Genomic DNA, 19,313 nt, shown 5'->3' with positions numbered 1-19,313 from the left:
CTCCCTGTGCTTAGTTTCCAAGGAGACCTGAATGCACTCTGGCGTGATTGGCTGGCTCGCTGGCTGGCAAGGACAGCCACCCTGCTGTGTAAGTGGCAGCCAGGCTGGAATGAATGGTGGGGAAACTGTTTAAAAGCAGGTCTTTGGGACTTGGAAAGCAGAGTCGACCACTGGAACGAAAGAACCGAAGACGAGCTGAACGAAGAGGACTGCTGCAAATCCTGGACGACCGGTGAAGCCCTGCTGCAGGTCCCAATTGCCTGTAACTCCATTGACAGAGAAGCCCTTCAAGGTTAACTTCTTCCCTTGAGTTCGGTGGGAACAACCAACTCACAAGCCACCTGGAGACCGTTCCCATCTGGTCCAATTTTCATAAGAGTGTTGTTGAAAACCAGATAGCCAGAGGGAAGGAAACCAGCTCGTGGACTTTAAGGCACTCACACCTTAAACCGACATCTTGCTAAGGCTTTTGCCCTCATCCCTGGGCAGTGCAGGAACCTCCTGTCGTCCTCCTTCTTGTCCCCACGACTGAAGCCCAGGAACAGCGAGATCTGCTCGAACTGCCAGGAACAACTGCCCCAGCTACAACTCTTCTTCATTAACAAGGTACTCTGTAAATGCGGTCCGGAAATCTTTTCGGCCATCGAGAAAGTGCGCAAAACTTTCCTCAATTACGTAGGCTTGTCCTTCCCTTAACATTCATCAAACTTTTCGCCTAGCCAAGTTCTTCTAATCTCTGTGGCAAAGACCTAACTGTTATCTACCAGAACTGTGCTATCCTATACAAAAGACTCTGAACCATTGACTTTGGCCAAGGCCTATTTAGAAGAATAGCTGGTTGTATTTAACTGAAACCCTTTGCCCTGCCTATGAACGTATTTGGGCTGTTAATTCTTATAACCTTGAGAAAAAAGACCTTGGCTGTGAAGCCTGTGGTGGGGGCTGCACTCCCTAAAACCACGATGTGTGGTGCATGTTCAATTCGTTACAGTTCAAAAAGTTTCCTTCTTTAGCTTGAAAAGACACTTGAATTGTTTTGATTGGTAATTTTATTATTGTTAACCAATATATTTCTATTTGCGGTTCAGATGCTTTCTGGACCCAAATGTAGCTCTGGTTATGACCAATGCATTTCGGATTTAAAATCCTTCATCAGGGCCAGCTAATTAGTGACATGCGTAAGTTATCAAAACTCTAATGTTCAAAGCCATTGTTGCATTTACATATCGGAATATCGCAACATGAGTCAAAAAATTTAAAACGCAAAGTTCAAAAATGAAGTAAACAAAAAATAAAATACCAGTTTCAGCCGTACAAAATAAAAAAAAGAAAAGAAGACATCATATGGACAAGATAAGCCATCCAATATCGTGGTTCACATTAGTCAATTCACTGGGTAACCATTGAAATGTTCACAGTCAAATACAAAGCGTTTCATTGCATTTCAAATAGTAGATGTGGTCAATACATACGTTATGTGCATTTCCGATGATCAAAACACAGGGGAAATGCAGTTAAGAAAAATGAAAAAAACAGGAAGAGAACTGTGTAAGCTTCAAGTCCGCAAATAACATTGCAGCTAGTCGTATGCCATTAAGAAATGTGGTACTTATAAATGTAATGACACTAACCTGCCTGTGCTTCTTACAGCGTACATGCTGAAAAAATAATGATGGTGCGTACACGTGTCAGTATTGAGTCAGCCATTACCACCTCTTATTCCCAAACTGTGTCTCTACAAAAATATAAATATATTCTTACCCGTGGAGAAGCGATCTCATGCTGCCACGATGGTAACGCTGTGAAATATGCGCAGTATCCTGATGAAAACATATATTCTTATAACCTTGTCTTTTTACTCCTTTAATAAGTATCTGAAGTGCCATTTTGCTCCCACTTCATTGGAGCTAAACTTGTTCATTTACTTACCGGTTGTATTTGTGTGGTTTATTAGTGTGTGATATTGAGCTGCTTATGCTAGTGTAATGTTTTCTAACTGATTAAATGAATGTATATTCTTTTACCAAGAAAGCTTGAGTAAGTGTATATTTGAATCACTGTATTTGTTGGTCCTTTGTGCAACTTGTTCTACTGCTCACTTAAACTCTTGAGATAAGTCTGGCTGCTCAGCCATCGCTACCACTTTACTGTGTAGTACAGGCTTGTACCAAAGGTGAAATTGTGCTTACACTTGTATCCCGAATTGTCTGTAGTGTTCCCAAAGGGTACTGCAGGTTATTCTGCCTAACAATCATCAAGTATATTCAGTTGAATTTCCCTTTCCCTCCCCGTATGACTTGTATTCTACCAGACGTTCACCAGTACTTGCCCATTTTTCACTTGATTTACTAGATGCAGTTTTCCTGTTATACACCTGAATCACTTACAACTGTTTAAAAAGTAAAGTCTGGTTGAGCTCTAGTGAGTGCACCAACTGTGAATATATATGTTTTTAGTATTGATTTAATAATATAATTGTTTTTATATGGCGCTTTAGATGGGACATATTTGCATACATTACGATTACCCAATCGAAATTGGAAGTACTACTTACCTGTGTTTTTCATTGCTTAGTTTGCATTCAGGGCTAATAAATAGTGCATTTTTATACTTGGTTTCTAATTAAGTTTGAGTGCTGTGTGTGCGGCTCATTGAATCACTACGCCACCCCCTTATCTCCTGGGGCCTAAACTTTACTGCTCAGCTGGGTATCCAGTAATAATATCGCCATATATATGGTCGCCGTAAATAATATCGCCGGGAAAATGTCGTGGCAATATTATTTGGGTGACCATACATATGGGGACAGGGGCAAAAAAAAAAATAAGAAATAAAATAAAGTTTGGGGGTTGCAGGGGTGTCCCCCCCCATGTTCCATGCAATAATGTCACCACAAAAAACGGCCATTTTTCGGTGATATTTTTGCATTGCGAGATTTTTGTGGCAACATTATTACATGGAACCCCTCAGCTGCACTACCTTGATTTAGTTTTGCTAGACCTAAGTGTCTATTCCCTGTTACCTAAAATAGGGTGGCCTCTCAGAACCCCCCCAATGGGGCTCGTTCTGAAAATCCATTTTAAGACTGGCAGATTAAAAATGTGTTCCTTTCTATTTAGACACCCATTGTCTTAATGTACTGGGTTCAAAACGATTAATTTACCTGTGAATGTTGTCCATAGTCATTTACACTGCTTCACCTGCAAAGGCAAATAAGATAATATTACAAGATAATGGATAATATCAAATGCAATTATAGTACCAAGCAAGGTCAGTTCCATTTTCGCACAAAGAGCATCAAACATAACACAGAGCTGATAGATCAATTTCTTTGGCAACCATTTTAAAATAAACTTCTGCTATTTCTGCTTGGGGCTAAATCTTTGATGTCCATATATCCTGAAATGGGCCTTAGAATATGTACTAGATGTACCCCAGATCTTGTGCTTCAATCATCAAAAGCACATTCCTGCAAAATACTTCAGTTATCTGCCGTACTATATGCTCTTCACTTCAAAGTGAAGGGTCAGTGGAATGATATGTAGGATGGTCGGTGACTCGTATTGTATTGTATTGTTTATTTATTTATCGAGCGCGCCTGGCCGTTGAGCAACTGGGCGCTTGCAGTGAAATAAATCTTAGGTTACAGGTGCATGACTCCGTTACATTTCTTAGGTTACATACATATATCACAGTTCCATTACATTTCTTAAGTTACAGTATCATATATTACAGGCTCATATGTCGAGCATTACTTACAAAGCATATTTACTTACAAGAGAGATATATTACATTTATCTTAATCTTTTGTGTAGCACTGTCGAATGACTTACAGTATAGCTAAGTTACAGTTACAATGTTTGCAATGAGAAAACAAAGTTTTTGGTATAGTTGGGGCGTTTAGCGGTCGTTATTTTTAAGCCAGAGTTTAGCGTTGGCTTTGAACACATGGAAGGAGGGGGTGGCTCTAAGTGTATCTGGGATGGAGTTCCATAGCTGCGCCGCTCGAACCGGGAAGCTGGACCCACCGGTTCTTTTTAGTTTAAAGTTAGGGACTTTGATGCTATTTGAGAGGGCCTTTCTGATGGGACTTTCAGAAGTGTGCTTGGTGAATTGTTCTGACAGGTATGCAGGAGCTTTATTGTTCAGTTATGTGTAATGTTCAGGGTTTTGAGTTTGATACGGTCATTGATGGCCAGCCAGTTGACGGCTCTTCTGTGGGTAGATATGTGTTGTCCTTTGGGTATGCCTAGGGCTGTTCTGAGGGCATTGTTCTGCAGGGTTTGGAGTTTGTTAGTGTTATGTTTGCTGGTGCCTAGGTACAGTGCATTACAGTAATCTAATTTGGAGAGGATGAGGGCTCGCGCAATGGTGGTGCAGCTAGCTGTCGAAAGGTATGGTTTGCAGGCATGGATAAGTTTGCAGGTATGGCTGGTTGCTGAGGCTGTAGCATTTACTTGCTTGTCGAGGGTGAGGGCCGAGTCTAGGTAGAAACCTAATGTTTTTACTTCTTTGGCTACCTTTATTTTGATGTCATCGATCGTGATGGAATTGTAAAGCTGGGGTAGTTTGTTCAGTTTGTTGGTAGAACCAATGATTAGGAGCTCGGTCTTATCGTCGTTAAGACATAAGCCACGAGTGGCCATCCATGTTTGGATGATTTGGTAAATTTTGTTTGAGTCTGGTGTCTTTGTCATAGTCGCCTTGGATTGGGATGAGGATTTGGGTATCATCTGCGTAATTGGTATATGAGACCCCTAGTTTATCGAATATATCAAAGAGAGGCTTTGTGAAAATATTGTATAGCGTGGGGGAAACACATGACCCTTGAGGGACTCCGCAAGTGATGGGGACTGGATCCGCTGCTGATGAAGGAGAGAAGACTCTTATAGTTCTCTGGTCCAGGAATTAATTTATCCAAGCCATGGCTTTTGTGGAGAAGTTGGCTGCCGATTTGAGGTGATTGCACAGTACCTTGTGATATACCAGGTCGAAAGCAGCTGATAGGTCTAGAAGTAGGAGAATAGACACATCTCCTCTGTCTTTACGCTCGCCTAGCTGGTTTTTAAGATCAAGGAGGGCCGTTTCGGTTCCATGTCTAAATCTAAATCCAGATTGTCTTGACCCTAGCAGATTGTTGCTCTCCAGATAATCTTGGATCTGAAGGTATGCAACTTTATCTAAGATTTTAAGGAGGAACGGGACCGTTGTTATTGGCCTATAATTAGTTGGGACATTGGGGTCCAGGTTAGCTTTTTTTAGTGGAGGTAGTATCCATGCGTCTTTAAGGTTTGTTGGCACGAAGCATGATTTAAATGAGGAGTTAATGAATGATGTGACGAAGGGGGCTAGTTCATGAGCAGCCTCTTTGATAATTGGGGCTGGACAGGTATCCCCAAGGCATCGGGATGTTTTCAAGGACAAGATGATGTTTAGTTTCTGCAGTGGAGATGGCTCTAAAGCTAAATTGGTTAGGGGGTTTGGTTTGGTTAGTGGCAAGTTCCTGGAGGATGGTTTCTTGCGTGGAGAGGGCGATGTTGTGGAGGGCAGATTTTTTAGCTCGTATTTTGTCTTGTAGCATTGTGATTTTGTTGCATAGGGCTTTTTGAATGTTAGTGCACCAGACCTTGTTTTTGATGCAAGAGTCTATGGGTGCAATTGGGGATTCTAATTCTCTCAGAATGGAGAAGATTTTCCTGGTGTTCGAATTGGCTATTTTGATTCTGTCATTGAAGGTCTCTTTTTTAGCTTGAATGATTTGTTTTTTGTAGCTGTTACAGAGGGCAGTGAGAAGGTCTTTCTTGTGAGAGGAGGGTTTTTTTCTCCAGCAGGCTTCTGCATGTCGTTTCTCTTTGCGTAAGGCTTTTAGCGCGGGTGTGAACCACGTGTTCAGATGAGCAATGGGTTTTGATTTAGTGGGTTTCAGCGGCGCAATGGCGTCGATCGCTGAGTTGGCGGGGTTATTGTACAGGTCAACTAGATTGTTAGGGTTAGAGAGCTGGCTGGAGTGATTAGTGATGGGTTGGAGCAAGGGGAGAATGTTAGCGAGTGTTATATTTTTTTTGCAACGGGTGAGGGCAGATGGAGCATGAGGTTTGGTAGATTTAGGTTGTGGGAGGTCCGAGATAGTCAGGGAGATCAGATGGTGATCAGTCCAGATACAGGGTTCAATTGCCGTTATGAGGGAGGTGCAATTGATGTCTGCGACCCAGTCCAGTGTGCGACCTTTAGAATGAGTGGGGCTGTTATTTCGAATAGTGAGGCCTGCCTACTCAATAGTGTTAGCTATAGTGGAGGCATTAGAGTCTTTTGGGTCTTTGTAGCCTAAGTTGAGATCTCGTAATAGGAAGATTTGAGTTCCCGGTTTGGCATTCGTATTTAGTAGGGTGGTTAAGTCCTCTTCAAAGGTGACTAGTAGACCAGGGGGTCTGTAGATCAGGTGTATTGTGATAGTACGTGTGGCCGAGATTTCTAGTTTAAGGGAGAGTAGTTCAGCTGACGGCATAGTGAGGCTGTCTATTTCTTTGATAGTGAGATTGGCTCTACAAATAAAAGCTATGCCTCCTCCTTTGGAAGTTTCCCTGTCTTTTCTGAAGATGGTGAAGTTAGGGGTTATGGCTATCATGAGGGCCAGCGGCTTTGTGAAGCCATGTTTCGGTAACTGCTAGGAAGTCAAGTTGGTTACAGGTGATATCAGCAATTTCCGAGGCGTGAGCTATTAGGGATCTGGCGTTGATAAGACCACCCTTGAGGTTTTGAGTTATTTGCGTGTTATTGCTAGTGTGGACCTTATTAGGCAGAGTTTCAGAGGAATTGGTACAAGGGTTAGATTGCAGCTAGGTTTCCTTGTGTGCCTGATTTGGCTGGTATGTTTGAGCTCCTTCTTAGCGTGGCTAAGGGTTATGTGAGTGCTAGGTGGTCTGGGAAGTCTGTAGCCTAGTCTGAGGTTTCGTAGTTCGGTGGGGTAGGCTTGGCTCTGTAGGGCCTGGGAGAGGGGCGTCGGCAGTTTAGGTAGTCTAGTGCCTAGTCTAGAATTCCTTAGTGCGATACGATCAGCCTGTCTCAGTTGGGTCTGGGCTGGGGGCGCAGGCTGTTTGGGTAGTCTAGTACCTAGTCTAGAGTTCCTTAGTCCAGTTGGACAAGCCTGATTCAGCTGGGTCCAGGTCAGGGGAGCAGTCTGTTTAGGTTGTGGCTGTGTGTACATCTTTCTGATAGGTTGCCTTTCTGTAGTCAGAATATGGTGAGGAGCTGTTGTAAAAACTAAGGCAGAAAGTGTAGAGAGTATGGCTAGATAGCCAATGGATGTGTTGGGCGTAAAGGGTGTCATAACCGTGTTAGTTAGCCGGTTATCTTGTGGTAGTTAGAAGTTTTAGTATTCTTGAAGTCTAAATGTGTAGCGTACAGATAGGTTCACCTAGATTCAAGATACACTATGATGATTAGAATACATGACTTGCGAGTTGTTAACAGCTGGTATGCGAATAGAGGGTCTAGATAGGTGATCTGTTAGCGACCATAGGGTGCAACATAAATCAAATGTAGTCCATTAGCGACCATAGGGAGCAACATAAATCAAATGTAGTCCATTAGCGACCATAGGGTGCAACATAAATCAAATGTAGTCCATTAGCGACCATAGGGTGCAACATAAATCAAATGTAGTCCATTAGCGACCATAGGGTGCAACATAAATCAAAAGTAATCCATTAGCGACCATAGGGTGCAACATAAATCAAATGTAGTCCATTAGCGACCATAGGGTGCAACATAAATCACTGCAGAAGGGCACAAGTTCAAATGCATAGTTCAGGTATACCTAGGTTCGATTTTTGCAGATAGGGCCAGAAAGCAGTCGATTTAAAATGCTGAGGTGGAAGGTAAGTAAGACAAGATTACTCACACCTCATAGGAGACAGGCAGGGGGGGTGGCCCTGGGCTCTGGTCAGCTCAGGACAGTCTCTGGACAGTTGTTGGCCTTGCCCTCAGGGCCTTTCCAGGAAGGGCCGGCTTACGCCTGCCGGTTTCCCATAGGCTGAGGAGGCGAGTCCAAGGCCCAATCAACACCAGGCATCTCTCTGGTGGGGAGGCTGAGCAAGGAAGGCCAGGAGAGTAACACGGGCGGCCATCTTTGAAAACACACACCTTGTGTGTTACAATGGCGATTTGTTGGAGTTTCTGCAATTCACTGGGGCAGCGCAGCTCAGGTGCATTAAAAGCACATAATGGTGAAAGCACAAGATGTTGTGCGAATTTCGGGGGCTACCGCGCTTAGTGCGCTAAGAATAGCCAAAATCTATGGATGCAGTGCTAAAAGTGGGGTCTGCAGCATACCTTGATGTGGGGCTGCCTTGCCTCCGGATGGTGCTGTGAACCACTGCTCCTGCAGTAGTTCCGAGCTCCGGCTCGAGTGGAGTGTGCGTATGTGTCATTTGTTTTTTATGCTAATATTGTTACCTATTTTTCCTCATTTCCTAATTCCTGTGCTTCTCTAGACTAAAGCAATTCGACCATTCACAATATACCTTTACCCTTCATGTGATATATTGTTTTTTCATCACAATAAGTTGATTTTAATTGCCAATTTTAATCCGTTTTCATGATTTGAGATCTGGTTGCGTTCATATGTGGTCTAATGTAATTGTATGATACCGTGACATGAATTCCTCAACATACTTTGTAAAAGGATCCGTGTTTATACATCTGTAGCTCCTGTATGAAGTGAACTGCTTTTTTCTTTGTTTTAAGGAGAACACAAATATTTTGCAAACAAAGGTTTTTGGTATCTCATTGGATTGCATTCTCCCACAGATTCCTCTTCTGATAGATATCCCTTCCCAGGTCTGCCGCTCAGAAACATTCCAACAGGGGTCGTTGTGCAGCTTGGGATTGACGGTCAACTCCCTCATGACTCGTCTGCGCCACTCCTAGACTCAAGACGTGACGCTGGCAGTAAATATATTGCGTCAGTACACCCCCATACCGTCAGTCCTTTTTTCCAAGTGCTCAGCATGCTGTTTCTGAAAGCAAATTCTCTTCAGAGTTTTTTTAATAGACGCTGATGTGTCAGGCTCTAAAACCATTTGCCCGCATGGTATTTGTGTGTGGTGTCTTGGGGTGGAACACAACGTTGAGCAGTGTGGTTCCTGTCAACAAGGGAACGGTTGGCAAAACTAGCCCTCATATGGCCCCTGTCAAAATCTCTGGCACGATAGACTGTCAGGTCGTCAGGCCCCGACACCGAAGGCTCTATGCACAAGAAGGACTGGCACTGTAAGACAACGCAAAGCGCTCACACTCGCAAGTCGCACCATTTGTCGTCCTTGTTCTCCCATAAGAAAAGGAACCAGTGCCGGTGTAGACATGACTCTGGTTCGTCGGAGGAGCAGGGTAAGTCCTTCCCGACTATGGGTGCCCTGAGAGAAGAGTGGAAGGTGTTTAAAAATCAGATGCTCCAACTCTTTGAAAAAGCTGCAGCGGGTATGGGTCTAGCCTCAATGCCACGAGCAGTCCGTGCAGCAGTTGTGCCTGGAAGTTCTGGCACCAAGGTGGCCTCATCAGCTCCTTCGCCCTCCACCTTGACGATCACAAAGCTGACAGCGGTGCTGATGGCCCTTGAGTCATCGCTGTCAAGAGGTCTTGTTGGAACGGTTCCGTCTGCGCTGGCAGCCCACCATCCATTTGCCCCAGAGTCAAGATGGTTGTTTTTTCATTCTGAGGTCGATTTTCAAAGAAGGCGATCTGGTCCCTTTTGGATATCTAGTCGATGAGCGGGGGAGTTAGGGAAGCCAACTTCTTTACAGATCAGGCCGACTTACTGGCCTTAGCTGAAGGTTTGTATGAGATAAGTGCGCTTGACACCTGACCTTGACCTGCAGCAAGCATCCCCTTATGGGCATCCCAATGCCTGGTACAGAGAGACACTGGGAAGGGGTGGTACCTGCTTTGGGGATGGGACCCCAGGGAAGCCACTCGTGGCCTACAAGCTCACTGACCTCCTGGACAAAGGCCTGCAGACGGAGGACTGCCATTTAATGCGGTCATATCTGATCCCATTATCATATTGTGGCAAAAACCATGTTCTATGCCAGCTGTGGATGCCAAGCTGGCCAAAAAATATAAGCCAGCCAGGGGGGTATTCGCCTTTTGGCTCACTCTACTCCAAAAGGATTGGTGGTCCAAGATCCACAGTAAGCTCACGGCAGCTACGTCCACCTCAAACCAGCTTATGAACAGAGGGCCTCATTACAAGTTGGGTGGCGTGGTAAAAATGCAGTGGTAACTCTATTACTATAATGATAATGATATGAGTTGGTCGGAAATTTGGGGATTTGCCTCCAGCTCTGAGCTGGGGGTAATTGCGTCGAAAATGCCCCATTGGGTGCAATGAACCCAATATAAATCAGAATTAACTTTTTGATTGGGGTTTATTCGCCCTCAGTAGTGGCCAATAAAGTGATTTGTTGCCTAAATACTATTCAGAAATTAGCTTTACCCCGTATTTTAATGTTCTTAAGACTCAAGGTCTTTGTTCTGTGCTGATTTCCTTAATCACAACACAAGTGTTCACCAACAGTACAGTGCCTGGGCCATCAGTCAGTCAAGCATTAACGAATGAAAGAGAAAAAAAGAGTTGAAATATTAGTCAATTGTTCTCCTCTTATTCTATCCACTATTAGAAAGGCGGCACACAAGGGGACTAGGGGGATAGGGCTTAAGACAGGTAGGGACAGATAGAACCTTCTGTCCTTTTAATGCCTTGTATTTCTGCTTGAAGACAGGCCCAGGTAACAAGTCTAAATTGTAGACAATTTAGAAAGTCAGTAGTGTTTTCTACAAGTGTGACAGGGTAGCAGTGTTCTCCTCTCCCCTTACCTCCGGAGATGATATATATTATTCACAAGCATTATAGATGCCTGGTTGAGCAGATTTCGGTTTTTGGGGGTTGTCTGACCCCTCCTTTTCGTGTTACTATATAGTGCTTGGGCATAACCCGCTATAATTCCCCTTGTGTATGTTTCAGTTAAGAGATTCTCCAGGCTCTACAATTTTAGGACTGATTGGTGTCACTGGATGTTCAGGACACTTATTTCCATGTGCCACTCTATCAAGAGAACAGGCGGTTCCTGAGATTCATCATCTGGGACACTCACTATCAGTTCAGAGTGATCCCTTTTGGCTTAACCTCCGTACCCACAGTATTCACCAAGCTGATGGCAGGGCACCTCAGGAGATCCTGTGTCTAGTATTCCCTTACCGTGATGATCGGTTGATCTGAGGAAGTTCCCCAGGACAGGTGTCGACACAGCTCAAGGATACCTGTTCCCTGCTTCACAGCATGGGCTTCTCCCTGAACTTCCAGAAGTCCCATGTTACAGCGATCTACTATTGTTTCAACGAAGCAAGTTACATCATGGTCATTTAGTTTTTGGAAATCCCTTCAAATTTTTACTTCAAATGTTCTATATTTGTTGGTTAAAGGGGGCAATGGGTTTGGGGTAGGGCTGGTGGTGTAGTGGAAGTTGGGTTTGAGGGCCGGACCCCCCATAAATAAATACAAAATGTGAAGTTATTTCCATGAAGTGATTTATTTTGTGGAAATGACATGGAACTGTTATAACAAAACAAACTTCAATTCATAGGAGCATTCCTGGACACCTGGGTGGGAAAGGCTTACAGCCCCCACCCCCTCTTCCTCCTGAGGAAAGTCACCAGTATCAGGCAGATGGTCAGGCTATTCACAAACCATGGCAGCTTGCCAGTGGCTTCCTTCCTCCATTACTTGGTTTGCATGGCCTCTGCCTTTTTTCTGGTGCCAGAAGCCAGTGGCTGTTGGATCAATGGTCCCAGTACATCGACAACATTAAGGACGAACTCAAGGTGGCTAATTCTCATGGTAAGTAAGCATGGAGAGCATGATGATGGGGCATCCTTATTGGTCACCGTGAGCGTAGGTGGTGACGGATGCGTCCCTGAAGGCCTGGGCCGCTCACTCCAGGGTTCTGCAGGTAAGCGGTCTTTGATCCCCAGTGAAGCGCTATTGGCACATCAAAAGGCTGGAGTTGCGAACGCTACAAGGTTTTAGGTTCCAAATGGTCCCTTATTTTCAGCTTATACAATTATTTGGCGAGCCATATTTTTCCAATGATTAATAAAATTAAATGATGTGCTCTTGGTCACTGGGCTGCACCGTGGTTTTCTTTAAGTCTGAAGCTGATCAGACTAAAAACTTAATCTAACTAATTGTCTTTTCTGTAAAAGAAAGATGAAAACCAAATGTCTTGCGCTCTCAGCGAACTTTATAATTGAAAAAATGGACAGATGTAATCCAGTTATTGAGATTTGGAGTTGTGAGCGCTCAGGCTAGACCTGATGACTTTCGCACCTTCCCGCAGAGGGAAAAATGTCTTGATTTTCACAGATAATTCAGTGGCTATGCACTACCTCAATAAGCAAAAGTATGTGCAGCCCCTACCCCTATGAGGAAGGCTGTGCAACTATGCTTCTGGCTGCTTGTTAGGCAGAATCCTGTGCAGTGCCCTTAGGGACCACTTCACACAATTGAGACTACAAGTGGTAATACAAGTTCTCCAGCATAGGGTCTGGCATGGATTCACATGCTCATGAATATTCCCCGTCGTCAGGCTGGGAATATTCGGTAAAGAAAAAATCAGTATCCGTTTCGTTTCTGATCTGTCTTTCTCAGTAGTAACCAATCACTGGTCTCTGGGTCATACTGCCCCCAGCCAATGACTGCCCTCTCCCTAAGCCCCGCCTCTGGCAGCTATCCTCAGATTTTTACCGCACGCTCAAGTGTTGGGAGTCCTTGTGTTTAGCTCTCGAGCTTTTGCTGCGTTTTCGTGCTTTTTCAAGGAGAATCTCTCATTTTTCGGTCAAATAGAGCCTCATGCTCCAGGGTCTCTACATGCGAGTAACCGGGATCCGTGTCGGATTTTTCTACGCCCCTCAAGGGTGAAGATTTCGTCGAGTTACGCTTCTTGGAGGAGTCCAGAAGTTTCTGCGGCCTACCCGAACATGGCCCAGGAGAAAGGAAGCTCGACGCCCGGAAAGTTGTTCAGGGTTTGCCCTGGATGCCAGCTGCAGAATGTGTTCAAGGAGGACGAGCACTCGAAAAGTCTCTACTGCCTTCATGAGGACAAAACGCAAGTGGAGAAGGAATGCGTTTTGCAGGAGCATGTCGGAACGGACCATCAGGGACCGACGCCTTCGTCTCTCCAACTGGCTGGAAGGAAAGCCTGTCAGGTGAGAAGAAGAAGAAGAAGTCTGAGCGGTCTTCTAAGTCCTGTGAGGGCGCCCCGGCGATGGGGGCCCAACAGAAGGCAAAGCACTGTGGGAGCGCCGAACGGTCGGGCTCCTTGGCTGCCAGGCAGGGCGCACCCTCTCCAGCGCCATCAACCACGAGCCAACGCTGTGGCTCAGGGAAGAGGAAGGCCGAGAACTCGGCGAAGCTTCTAGAGAGGCCCCGGTCGAGCTCGAAGGATCCAGCCGAGGGGGAGCGAGGCGGTGACCCTCCCCCCAAGGTGAAGGCCACAGGCCCACACAAGGTGGTAAAGGCCTTGATTCACCCGGCCAAGGCCTCTATCGTCGTGGCGGCCCTGGCTCAGCCTGTGGAGGCTACACCAGTGGAGGCGACCTCGGGGCCCAGAGTCTCCCTGCCTCCGCGGAGGGAAGCCTCTTTCAGACCCATCGAAAAGACCCCTGTGAAGACCCCGGCAGAAAAAGAGGGGGGGGGGGGCGGTGGCCATTCTGGACACGGACACAGCATCCGAGGAGGAGCTGGTAGAAGTCTTAGAGGGCCTCGACGAGGGCGTCGAAGAGGCCCGTTCCCACGGGAGGGATCCCGACGAAGGTGATCACGAGAGCGACGGCGGCACCGGCGAGGGCCCTAGTCACCCGTTGCTTCCAGAGCCGCAGGATAACTCGGCGGCCATTTTGTTGGCGATACAATCCTTATGTTCAGAGATAAGGACGAGATTGCCCTTACCACCGGCGGGGGATCCGGAACCAGGCTCGACAGAGGAGCCAGAGCCAGGCCCGGAGGGAAGCCCCCCAAACAAGAGAAGACAGATCCATCCAGCCCTGCCTTTTCAGCCCTGGCGGCCTACTCAACCTTTGCCCACTTCCCCCGTCCCTGGGGATGACACAGGAACGGACACGGCCACGAAGGGTACCGACGACGACGGCGGCGACGACGGGACGGAGCTCCCATCGCCCCAGCCCGGGCCTCCCCGCCCGACGACATCGGATCTTTCCATGCAATGATCGCCAGGGCATCCAAGCTTTTTCAGCTCTGCCCCGAAGAGAAGAAGGAAGGTTTCCTTTACCAACGGCGTGAGGCCAAGAAGAAAACAGTCCTCGCCGTGACTCTGCTGGATGACATCTGGGACGATGGTCTCACCCTTCTCAAGAACCCATCTACGACGCCTGCCAAGAGGGATCGGTACGAGAAGAAGTACCGGGTCCCCGACGCGGAACCTTTGTGCCTCAGGGCGCAACCGACCCCTGACTCGGTCGTCTCAGCGGCTGCCAAGAAGAAAGCGGGGGGGCATCGGCCGCTTCGTCAACTTCCCTGCCGGACAGCGAAGAAAAGAAGCTGGACGCAATGGGACGATGAGTTATCTCGTTGGCGGCAACAACGATTAAGGCGGCCAACGCCCTCGCGATCGTGGCTCGCTACGACAGGGAGTTATGGCTCAAGATCGCCCCCCCTGTTGGACTTCCTACTGGATGACAAGAGGGCTGAGGCCCTGGAGATCTTGCAAGAAGGCGAAGTGGCGTCGGACCACGCCATTAAGGTGGCAACGGACATTGCCGACACCGGTTTCCGCCAGCTAGGCAACAGCATTTCCCTTAGACGACGAGGGTGGCTCAAGGCGACGTATTTCTGCCAGGACGTACAAGCCAAGGTTTTGGACATGTCGTTCGACGGGAACAATCGGTTTGGGAAAACAGTGGATGAGTCCCTCCAAGCCATCAAGGCAGACACGGAGACAGCTAAGGCCCTAGGCGTTCTCCGGCAACGAAGGCAGTCCTTTCGGAGCACCGGAAGCAAGCAGGGTGTCTCTAAGGGATTTGGCGGTGGCTCCTCTACTTACCGCCAAGCGGCCCGCTCCTCGTCACAAGTCGCACTGTTTCTGGGAGCTAAGCTCGACACAGTGGCGCGTACCACATGCGAACCCTCCCTCGTACCCCTCTGCGGCTCTTCACTTGGCAATGCTGCCACTTTGGGTGCTACCAAATCTGAGCATGGCTGCCAGAGGCGGGGCTTAGGGAGAGGGCAGTCATTGGCTGGGGGCAGTATGACCCAGAGACCAGTGATTGGTTACTACTGAGAAAGACCGATCAGAAACGAAACTGATACTGATTTTTTTCTTTACCGAGGATTCCCAGCCTGACGACAGGGAATATTCATGAGCATGTGAATCCATGCCAGACCCATGCTGGAGAACAACAGTTACAGGTAAGTAACTTGTTCCTTCACCTTTGGTACAAGCCTGTACTACACTGTTAAAGTGGTAGCAGTAGCGGAGCAGCCAGACTTATCTCAAGAGTAAATGAGCAGTAGCAGAGATTACACGAAGGATCACAATTTCTGTGACTCAAGCAAACACTGACTCAAGGTTTCAGGTAAAAAATATAAGTACATTTATTTTTAAACCATCTGTTTTAAAACACTTCACTTCTATAAATTCGAAACCACACGTAAAGTACACTACACACAACCAATTCCACTTGTTCCAGTAAACTCAAGTTAAGTACATTAGGATTTGACAGACCGGTGTTGCGATACTAACGCGTACCCGCGAATAGAAATGCTCATTAAGTTAAAACACACTTTGTACTTTAGAATTTCAAAACAAGGGAAAAGTGGATAAAAATCCTAGGCAATACTTTTTCAAGGCCAGGCGACTCGAGGACTTATTCAAAGATGCAGATTAAAGTCAATAGGCCTGCGCCAGTGTCAATGGAGCAGATGCTCCGTTGCCGAGGATCACATGTTGAACAGTTAAAGATTGGAGATGCCAAGAGATCGTAAAGATTGTCAAATGGAAGGAAAAGTTATAAGAAGGAGGGAAGAAAGAACAAATCTTCGTGGAGGAAAAGGGTTCACCCCGATTCCGGCTGGTCAGACGGAGAGAATTACCAATTGTGCACAGTTCCTTCCGTTGGAGAAAAGCTGGTGCCACGGCAGTTGTTCCTGGTAGGTCCTGCAGACTCGCGGTTCCTGCGGCTTCAGTCATGGGGACAAGAAGGAGGGCATCTGGAGCGATCTGCACTACCCAGGGATGAGGCCAGCAGCAGCGAAAAAGACAACGATGAATAAAAGGTGCGCTCCTTTAAATCAGGAGAGGGCTCTTCTGATGGCTATCCGGACCACTACAGCACAGCAGTGATTTCGACCCAGGAGAGGATTCTCTTACTTAAGAAAAGACAAGCTGGTTGATCCCACCAGGCTCAAGGGAAAAAGACTCCGGACTGGATCTTCTCTGGTCGTTGAAGGGGGTATATAGCTCAGGACTGCAGCAGGGCTTCACTGGGACTCTGGGTTTCAGCAGCCGTCTTCTTCTCCGCTTCTCTTCAGTTCCTTGCAGTTCCAGTGAAGACTCTGACTTCTAGCCCAAGAGTCCTGCCTTTTATGCCAAAATCTACCATTCACTCAGCCTGGCTGTCAATCACTCAGCAGGGGCGTTGTCCAGCCCGGGCAACCACCTCGGCCAATCAACACAAAGTGCGACTTGGGTCTCCAAGGAGACCCTGTGCAGGGGGTGACTACACCCCTCGCTCACATTCAGCCCACCTAGACACCCAGACGCCAAAGGAGGGCTTCTGGTGAGAAGCCCGCCAAAAGTCAGCGAACAAAGGGGGCAAACCTGGTTTACCGCGCAAAGAAAACCCAAGAAGGATGTTAACAAAAAGAAATGGTGATTAAACCCAACCAGAGCCAAAATAAAAAGTATTTGGGCTAGCGGGTTTAAAGTTCGAGGCTACTGAAGTAGCCTAAAACACCACCACGTTATGTAATATAATCGCAGTAGGAAAATTAGGGTAGGTACCACTGCCACCAGCCAAGTCTTAATGTTACGGGAGCAAAACAAGGCTCCAAGAGGTACAGATAAAAAGGGCTAATAATTAACCCTTTCCAATACTCCAAGTAAGATGGGGTGTCCTGGATATGTGGTTAAATGACTATGTAAAGTTAATGGCAACTTTACCCTTTTCTGGAGGACAGAAGTCAGCCCCAGAAATGGAGTCGGTGGGAAGTCTAAATGACAACCCTGTGTCACTGCACTGAAGGTGCTGTATAACACACAAACAAGTGGGGCTACCAAAGTGGTGTACTCCAGAGTCCACAATCACAAAAACAGAGGAAATACACATGGCAAAACATAGATAAGAGTGGGGGAAAAGCTCACACTCTTACCAAGTGGAAAACATAAACTCCAGAAATCCAGCAGAGCTGCTGAGGGACTCACTAGGTAAGGGAAATTAGCCATAGAATGAGAATTCTCCCTAACACTGCTGGAGAACGAGATCCCATCTTTTGCAGCCCACCTGCAGGAGCAGAGAATTGGTTGGAGAACGCTCTGAGCAGGCAGAGCATGGCCTCACATGAGTGGGAATTGTGCCCGGAAGTCCTGAAGGAGATCTTCGCTTTGTGGTGTACCCCAGCAGTAGCTCTGTTTGCCACGAGGGTTAACACAAAGTGCATGCAGTTCTGCTCAAGGGTATTCTCAGTGAGGGAGGCGCCATGGGTTCTCAGGATGTTGAGGAGGTTCTGGGGCCACCAGGATCCTGATTGCCTCATGGTGGTCCAGGGACTGCAACCTGCGTACAGGCAGGCCCTTCCGGCAGCCGGCCCCGCAGATCACTATCACTACGGACTCCTCCCTGGAAGGCTGGGGGGCCACCCTGGACAGCCACACCGTCCAAGGAGTGTGGACCTGACCGGAGCGGGAATCACATATCAACTGGCTGGAGCTCAGGGCCATCTGGTTAGCTCTCAGGGCTTTTCTTCCTCTCATTGGGGGCAAGTCCGTCCTTATCCAGGCCGACAACTCCACCAGCATGTACTATGTCAACAAGCCGGGGGGGGGGGGTACCAGGTCCCCTCCGCTGTGCAGTCTAGCGTTCAGCATGTGGTAATGGGCCCTGGAGAACAACATCTACCTCACGGCCATCAGCCGCCCGGGGGAGGCCAACTTGAAAGTGGATAGACTCGGCAGACTGGGTGCGGACAATTACGAATGGCAATTGAACGACCAGGTACTGCAGGTGGTCTTCAATACATGGGGCCACCCTCAGGTGGATCTATTTGCCTCCTGGAAGAACAGGAAGTGCCATCATTTTGCGTCTTGGCAGGGACAGGGCCCCGCTCCCTGGGCGACGCATTGCAGATTTGGTGGGAAGGCATGACAGCCTATGCCTTTCCTCCCACACCCCTGATCCGCAAGATAAAGGTACCTTGTCACCTAAACATCATTGTGATGGCTCCATGGTGACCGGCAAAACCGTGGTTCTCCGAACTGCTCAGCCTCACGTACAGACCACCCTTTCACCTTCCGCTAGGTCCAGCCCATCTCTTGTCCCAGCAGGGGGGCAGGGTCCTCCACCCCACACCTTAGAAGCCCTTGCAGCGTGGTTCCTGAGCAGGTCACCCACTGGCACCTGAGCCTCTCCCAGGCTAACTTAGAGATAATTCAGGGTGCCAGGAGCAAGGCTACCAGGAGCCAAAACAGGAGTAAATGGACTAGGTTCTGTCATTGGGCCGACTCTAAGGATATCGACCCCCTTACGTGCACACTGTATGATGTGCTCTCCTTCTAGGCACACCTCGTGCACTAAGGCCTACAGGTGGACACCTGTGTGGGACCTCAGTGTGGTGTTGGACGCCTTGGCGCACAAGCCCTTTGTGCCAATGGCGTCCGCGGACATCAGGTTGGTTACCATTAAGACAGCTTTGTTGGTGGGCCTCACCTCCGCTCGCCGAGTCAGCGAGATCCAGGCTCTGGTGGCTTCAGACCCCTATACCACTGTCCACAGGGAAAACGTGGTCCTGCAGACTCACCCGGCATTACTACCTAAGGTACCATCCACTTTCCATCTTAACAAGGAAATAGTCTTGGCTATGTTTTTTGCTGACCCCAAGGATGAGGCTCAGAGAGTCTTGCACTGTCTGGACGTTGGGCGTGCTATGAAATTTTATCTGGACAGGACCAAGGGCTTCCGCAAGTCGGAGGCACTTTTTGTCACCTTCGGGGGCTCCAGGCCTGGGTATCGGGCATCCAAGGCTTCTA

The 19,313-nt window shown here is 47.5% G+C and overlaps 1 protein-coding gene across 1 annotated transcript in view; it reads left to right on the top strand.

Annotated features, from left to right (window-relative positions):
• The window catches only part of ACACB (acetyl-CoA carboxylase beta), a 3,851,763-nt gene that overhangs the window by 1,650,996 nt on the left and 2,181,454 nt on the right, over positions 1-19,313 (top strand). The window lies entirely within an intron of this gene.

Source organism: Ambystoma mexicanum, chromosome 10, assembly GCF_040938575.1.
Source record: "Ambystoma mexicanum isolate Mex_15411 chromosome 10, UKY_AmexF1_1, whole genome shotgun sequence".
NCBI classification, from domain to species: domain Eukaryota; kingdom Metazoa; phylum Chordata; class Amphibia; order Caudata; family Ambystomatidae; genus Ambystoma; species Ambystoma mexicanum.
This window is presented reverse-complemented; position numbering and strand designations above follow the sequence as displayed.